Source organism: Penaeus vannamei, chromosome 12 (assembly GCF_042767895.1).
Source record: "Penaeus vannamei isolate JL-2024 chromosome 12, ASM4276789v1, whole genome shotgun sequence".
In the NCBI taxonomy this organism is placed as follows: domain Eukaryota; kingdom Metazoa; phylum Arthropoda; class Malacostraca; order Decapoda; family Penaeidae; genus Penaeus; species Penaeus vannamei.
Window position 1 is genome coordinate 36,489,504 of NC_091560.1, and position 7,854 is coordinate 36,497,357.

A 7,854-nucleotide genomic window follows, 5' to 3' on the forward strand; every position below is an offset into this window, starting at 1 on the left:
AATCTGCGTCGTTTGCATGTGTCAAGAACCGGCCAGATCAAGTGGTCTAAACAGATCACAGAAAATCCTCATGCTTTACGACGATGCTGAATTTTCTAGAACACATGCACGCACACATACCGAAAAGATTTCAGAAAATAAACTAAAACTAAAATCCAAAACTAAATAGCATTCTACAGCGAGCAGCTCACGTAATTACAGAACAACACGAGTCGAACCCTGAAGCCTCGAGTCCAGATCCGCCGCCATAATGACACAGCTGATGTGACTCTGATAGCCGCCCGCGCCGCCGCAATCGGAGATCGAACCTTTTCATTTCGCTCTGATGGGCGGGATTGACGCGTCCCCTGGAGGTTGGGCTTTTATTATGTTGGCTTTTGATGGCGACACATTTCCCTTTATTGGGTTGGCTTGTGTACAGGTGAAAGAGGGAAGGTGTTCGTGTTTGTGGTTATTTTTTTTACGTTCGTTTTTGTTAATATTGTTTTTTGTTTTTCTGTTTTTTTCAATTCGTGTATTGTCATTTTATGCATATTATCCCCTTTGCATGTATGTCTTTACTTACATTTATTTACTTTTAGTTTCTTATGATTTGCTTTTTTCACGAGGATATTTTACATCATCTGTTTCGTTTACATTTTGCACTTTTTTGTCTCTTATTTTCTTGGTATTTTATATATTCTGTTTTTCTCAACATCTTCAAGTCGAATTTCTTTTCGTCTTTCAAGACTTTTGTCTCCTCCGTCCTCCTTGGAAACGAGATTGACATTTATTGTAAAATCCTGATGTTTTGGCATTACTTGCAACATTTTTTAAAACGTTTTTCTCGTTTTATCCATTATTTGATGCGCAACAGCTTTCCAAATATAAAATTTCTTCCGAGGTGAATGCTCTGAAAGCACCTGTACCCCGACTGTACCCACACCTGTACCCACATCTCGCCAGTGGTTGCAAAATTTGAAGCCAGCACTTTCTCAGAAGTATTATGTGTGTATACGTATATGTGTGTTTTTATGTGTAAGTTTGTATTTCTGTGCCTGTGTGTGTGTGTTCATGATGGCAGCTGATAGAGAACTGGCGAAAGTCGGTGTTTGTGCAGGTGCGGGCGGCTCTGTGGCGTGGAGTTAGAGAGGAGTGATCTAAACCGCCGCGCCTAATGGGCGGATTGCAACACAACGGCGACGACAAGGCTCTTTCCGGGTGTCTGGGGGCGTGACCCATTCTTAAGGGCGTGCGGCGGCGGAGAACATGGCAAGGGGAGGGACGTACATACGGGGCTTTATGGCGGGTTTGTCGCTACGTCCGTTACCGAAGAGGAATTTCTGTTTTGTTTATCCTTTTTTGATATCATGGTTTGTGTCTTTAGGCGGCACGTGTTTTAATTATTTTTGTTTTCATTTTTTTTCTTTATGGCATCGATCTTTTTTTCCTCGTTTTCTTTCTTTCTCTCTTTATGGCGGCGATGAAAGTTTTCCGTTTTCTTTTTTCTCTTTCTTTATGGCGGCGGGAGATTTTTTCCGCTCCCGTTTTCTTTTTTTCGTTTTTTGTTTAATGGCGGGTAGATGGGGGGTGGGGGGTACTCAGGCACCATGTAGCACTACCGATTCTATCTCTTGTGCTCTCCTCGCGTCCTTGGTGTGATCTTTTTGCCGGTACTACACCTGAATTTACGGCTCAGAATTCTTTGTGAGCTCAAGGTATCGTGTGTGATAACTCGCTGAGCTTTGGCGAGCGAGATTCATTTGGAGAATTTGTATCTTCTTTCTTCGCGCACTCTCTCTCTTTTTGACTTTTATCGCTGTGCCGGCCTCATGAAATATGGCCGTTCTTTCCCTTGTTATTTTAAGGTAAGAAAAACGGCCCGCGATGCGTTACACTTGTCTCTATTTATACTTTATTCGGAGGAGATCAGGTGGCGGTTTTGCGTTCTTTTTTGGCGCCAAAAAGACTCCGGGTTGTCGGTTCCGCCACGATACGCCGGAAGTCGCTGTTTCGCGGAATGCATATTAATTCTGGAAGAACATGCGCTTCAACAATGAGGGAGATTTTATCTTTATTGGATGAGGCATGAGATGGAGAAAGGAAAATGTCCTGAAAGTCGGATTTTCTTTATTGTTCAGTTGGTTAAGCAGTCAGGGAGATTTTCTTTGAGTGATGCGTTAGATAAAGAAAGTGGGAAGTCCTGGAAAACCCGATTTTTTTCTTTTTTCTTTTCTTTTCAGTTGCTTAAGCAGTGAAGGAGACTTTTATTGAATAAGGTGTGAGATAAAGAAAGTAGAAAATCCTCCAAAATCGTTCTTTATTTTTTCCCAATTGGTTTCATGATTCCTGAAGGAAATCTCTCGTTGAAATAGCAGGCGCAGGGGAGCCGAACGCAGCGACCCTCGTACATGCAAAGAGCACGAGGGCCGAGGCATCCAGGTACGAGGAGGCGGGTCGTGGCACGCAGCGGCACTTGTGATGTCATGAGGCACTCACAGAGATCATCGTCACGACTGTGATAATGCCGCTTCGTCAACAGTGTCACACATCCGCAGTGCCACATCCCTTCGAGATATCAGCATAGCTGTTGCATGGCATTAGTCATATCCATTGCATGACTAATGCGATAACAACCAGGTTAGGTGCATGATACGACCTCAAGTTAAATCGGCCACGGCATGCCCAGCAGAAAGAAATAAAACGTACATTAAAAAAAACACACAGACACACACATACACAAGTAAATGATGAATAAATACAAATAGCACCACAGCTATACCCCGTGACCGCGCTCTCCCGATCCCATTTTCCCCACCAAGTCCCCAGCTTCAGAGTCCCCCCAGAGAGCGGCCATCCTGAAGGACCCATGAGCGCATGGCAACGCCAACTCGACCGCAGGTGTTGTCAGAGGAAGAATAATGGCAGAAAAAAAGCCGCATCTGTTCCTTGGCAATCGCGCGGCGTCAGAGTCAGCACCGGGGTCGTCCATCACGCAGCCATCACGCGGGTCGTACTTACAAGGAAGGAGACAGACGGGGAAAGATGCAAATTAAACACCACCTGTTCTTTTATCATCCGTTCGGGGGAGACGGAGCGAGGGTATATGTCGCGGGGGGGGGGGGGGGGGGGGGGGGCGTATCTGCGGACAAACTCGGGAGCTTTTCGAGATTAATCTTGGTGGATTTTTATTTTCTCTCTCTATGTTTTTTTCTCTTTTTCTCTCTCTCTCTTTCTTTATTTCTTTATTTATTTCTGATTCGTTTTTTTCCTCCTGTTTTTTTTTTTTTTTTGCTTAATTCTATTTTGGGGTTTATGCTGTTTTTTTTCTATTCCACTCTCTCCTTTTCCCTTTCTTTACCCTCTCCTCCCCCTCCTCCTCCTCCTCCCCTCCCCTCCCTTCCCTCTCCTCCTCCTCCTCCCTCTCCTCCTCCTCCTCCTCCTCCTCTTTCTCCTTCTCCTTCTCATCCTTCTTCTCACCTTCTATGCCGTCACTGTCCCTGGCCGACTCGCGCCCTCTCAGGAATGCATCGAATGCATCCCACCTCTCGCCTCTCCTCATTTTTCCTTCTCCTTTTCTCTCTTCTCCTCTTCGTGTTTTCCTCTTTCTTCTTCTCCTTTTCCTTTGTTGTCATATTTTTCGTCCGTTCTCCTCCTCCTTCTCCATCCTCATTTTCCTCCTCCTCCTTATCATTATCCCCCCCCTCCTTATCATCATCATCATCATCATTTCCTCCTCCTCCTCCTCCTTCCCCTCTTCCTCCTCCTCCTCCTTTCTCTTCCTACTCCTATTCATTCCTATTTCCTCCCCATCCTCCTTCCTCCCCTCCATCCTCCTTCTCCCCTTCCTCCCCATCCTCATCCTTCCTCCTCCCCATCCTCATCCTTCCTCCTCCCCATCCTCATCCCTCCTCCTCCCATCCTCATCCTTCCCCCCCCATCCTCCTTCCTCCTCCTCATCCTTCCTCCTCCCATCCTCATCCTTCCTCCTCCCATCCTCATCCTTCCTCCTCCCATCCTCATCCTTCCTCCTCCCATCCTCATCCTTCCTCCTCCCCATCCCCATCCTCACCCTTCCTCCTCCCCATCTTCATCCTTCCTCCCCATCCTCCTTTCTCCCCTTCCTCCCCATCCTCCTCCTCCCCCCATCCTCATCCTACCTCCCATCCTCAACCTTCCTCCTCCCCCATCCTCCTTCCTCCCCCCCATCCTCATCCTTCCTCCCCATCCTCATCCTTCCTCCTCCCCCCATCCTCATCCTTCCTCCCCCCCATCCTCCATCCTCCTTTGTCCCCTTCCTCCTTCCTCCTCCCCTCTCCCCATCCTCCTTCCTCCCCATCCTCATCCTTCCACCTCCCTATCCTCATCCTTCCTCCCCATCCTCCTTCCTCCCCCCCATCCTCATCCTTCCTCCCCATCCTCATCCTTCCTCCTCCCCATCCTCATCCTTCCTCCTCCCCATCCTCATCCTTCCCCCCATCCTCCTTCCTCCTCCCCATCCTCATCATCCCCCCCCCCCCCCATCCTCCTTCCTCCTCCCAGCGCCCCGTCATCATCTCGCGCAGTTGCATCACAAGGGCGTCGGGAATCCTGCAGGCGCGGGACCCCGACTGTCGCCCGCGCTCCTTGTAAGGCATCGTCGCAGGAGGAGGAGCCGCCGCCGCCTCGGAAATGCGTGGAGGGGGGTGGGTGCCTGGAGGGGGGTGGGTGCGTGGGCGTGGGTGGTGACTACGTGGGCGGGAGTGGTGATTTCGTGGAGGGGGGTGAGTGCCTGGAGGGGGGGTGGGTGTGTGGAGGGGAGTGGTGACTGCGTGGGCGGGGGTGACTGCGTGGGCGTGGATGGTGACTGCGTGGGCGGGATGAGTGCCTGGAGGGGGGTGGTGACTGCGTGGAGGGGGATGGGTACGTGGGCGTGGATGGTGACTGCGTGAAGGTGGGTGACTGCGTGGGCGTGAGTGGTGATAGAGGGAGGCGAGGGGAGGAGGGGAATGTTAGAGGAGGGCGAGAGAGGGGGGAGAGGTGGTGGTGGTCAAGGGTGGGGAGATGAGGGAAAGGAGGGGAAAATGAGGGACGGGAGAAAGGGAGAAGGAACGAGAGAGAAGAGAGAAGGGAAGAGGAATAGAAGACAGGGAAAGAAAGGGGGGGAATAAGGAATAGAGGGAGAAAGACGGAGTAGGAGAGGAAAGGCTGGGAAGAGAAAAAAGTGGGACGGAGGAAAGGGGAGAAAGAGAGACAAGAGGAAATAAGGAAAAGAATGGTCAGTTAAGGGAAGAAGGAAAGAGAAACAAAAAGGAAAGATAATTGTTAGCATTTCTATGAGTGAGTTTTGTCGCAACGTCTACTACTAAGAACTCGAATTGACTTTGATTTTGTTGTTTATTAAGTAAATAATAAGAGACAGAAGTCGGCGTCAAGTTCATTCAGTGTGTTACCATGGCTGTTTTTAATTTCAGTTGTGCTTGTATTCTTATCTAGTTCATATGAATTGGTCACCCACTTGTCTTGTGATAAAGATATATGTTTATGTCATAACTACGTCAGTTAAGTATATTTCCGTTTGGATATGTATGAGCAAGCGAGACAAAATACACACGGGTAAAATAGAGTAGTGTGTGTGTGTGTGTGCTGGCATGCATGTGTGTGTGTGTGTGCGTGTGTGTAGGTGCGTGCGTGCACCTAGCAACTAAGCTGACGTCTTGAATAATCGCTGTACTGTTGAACTGTTCATCCTAGTTAACAGTGTAAAGATGTACACTTTGTTGGCTTGAAACAAGGCGTACCTCTTTGTTACCAAACAAGAGGACTCACACTACAGGATGTTCACCTCATGGGTAGGTATTTGGCAACGATGCCTATTAGCTTTTCTTATCTGGTTCTGTGGCGTTGAGAGTACTATTTTGGTACTAATGAGAGCCGAGGTAGGAATCTTCATCGCATGCATACATTTGTATGTATAAATTCGCATGCTTCAATTTTCTCTGTTCCTTCTGCCTGTTATTCTCTCCCGTCCCTCTGCCCCCCTCGTTCGTTCCTCTTCGCAGTATTTTCATCCCTCTCATATTTGTCCTTCTCACCTATGTTTTCTCCCTTTTACTCCCCTCCCCTTCCCTCCCCTCCCCCATACTATGGGCTACGCGCCAACCCACGTAGAAAAACCGCCCGATGAATGAAAACGTGTCATTACCTCCAGTTACGTCAATCCTGTAAGACCTTAACCCTGTGTTTGTGCAGGTTTGGCAAGGGAAAAAGTCCTCGTTGACATTCGCTGATGTTTTCGCCTTCCAGATTCATGGGCCGCCGGGCAAGGGCCAAGCGGGGATATCGCGGCGTAGATTGTAACAGCGAAGGCCTAGACGTTGACCGTGTCTCTGTGGTACTCTAGGTATCTAGGACTTCGTAACAACTCCGGATGCGCGATGACCCTGTCACTTTGGTACCCCAGGTAACGCGACGTAGTTTGTGATAACTGCGACCAGACGTTGACCCTACTACTGTGGTACTCGCATCTCAGAGAAAGAAAATGCTGTGGCTGCGACAGTGGCAGATTTAAGACTTGCTCCGGCGGTGTTCAAGTGATATTTATTGCTAATTTGAGGTAAGAGAATCCCACTGGTTTCGAATAATTCCGAAGTCGTGGGAGAACGCGGACGTAAATTATCAGAGTGGAGACGTGCGCGATTAAGCTGTGTTTCACCTATAAGACATTTAGTTCTAACGGTGTTGCAGCGTTGATCTTTCTCTCTATTCGAATACATTCTGCGTTATGAGGAAAAAATTGGGAGTCGAGGAAGAGTTTGAGGGTGAGGGGAAAGAGAAAGGGGTGAGGGGAAAAAGCAAGGGGTGAGGGGGAGAGGATGAGGGGAAAGAGCCAGGAGCGGGGGAGAAGGGGAGGGGAAAGAGCAAGGAGTGAGGGGGGAGGGGGAGGGGAAAGAGCAAGGAGTGAGGGGGAGGGGAGGGGAAAGAGCAAGGGGCGAAGGGGGAGAGGGCACGAGAAGACTGGCGAGGGGAACAGCTGCAAGGTGGGAGCTATATAACAAGTCCCGCGGTGCCACAGCTTCAGTACCGCGCCAGCAGCCGCGAGGGAAAGTGTTGTTGTAGTCGAGGTGTGTGTTCGTGACTGTGTTGTGAGGGGTATCACTCTTAACTTGCATTTGAGGGGAAATTTTACTTTTGAGAGATACGGGACTTCATTTCTTTGCTTGTGGGGAAGGGGTGTACGTATGAATAGTCTTTGCTTTTGACAAATACTCGCAAAATTCACATTTCTGTACAAAGACGAGACTTGTATTTTGCAAAATATCACCAAGAAACAATTCTTCATAACTCGCATTCATGTCTCGTCACAGCTGTATGTTAGAGTCGGATATATTAGTGCGTGTCGAGGAGTGTTTTCATTCGCCAACACGTCGAGAACATGATGCAAATTCCTTTTAATTTAAAAGATAAACACGGGATTGATGAGAAGTACACACGGGGCTCCGGTCGCCTTCCCACCCTCCCCCGCCGCCAAAACGCTTGGCTTTATCCGCGCCTTTTTTGCAACACGCTGCCATAAATATTATATTACTTACTCTCCGTTCTTGTTGGGAGCCTTTTTGTCTCGTGGTGCTTATTTATCTAACCGACCTCGCGATACGGTGTTCTCTGCCACGCCACGAGGATCCGGAGTGCAAAGCCTGTCGTGTTTTCCCTGGCTAATCATAAATTCTTGGGCTATTGTTTTCTCTCCTCTTCTCTCGTCTCTTCTTCTCTCCTCTCTCTCTCTCTCTCTCCCCTCTCTCTCTTCCCTCTCTCTCTTCTCTCTCTCTTCTCTCTCTCCTCTCTCTCTCTCTCCCCTCCTCTCCTCTCTCTCCTTCACTCTCCTCTCCTCTCCTC

General features: G+C 48.7%; 1 protein-coding gene across 2 annotated transcripts in view; it reads left to right on the forward strand.

The window, feature by feature from the left end:
- LOC113811889 (uncharacterized) overlaps positions 1-7,854 on the forward strand; it is a 159,649-nt gene that overhangs the window by 109,741 nt on the left and 42,054 nt on the right. Inside the window, exon 1 of one of the 2 annotated variants that reach the window (XM_027363736.2) lies at positions 7,005-7,082. The exons of the other annotated variant lie outside the window; for it this stretch is intronic. The gene's annotated coding sequence lies outside the window, so the exon portion shown is untranslated. Of the gene's footprint in view, positions 1-7,004; positions 7,083-7,854 lie in introns of those variants that run through there. 2 annotated transcript variants of the gene reach the window in all.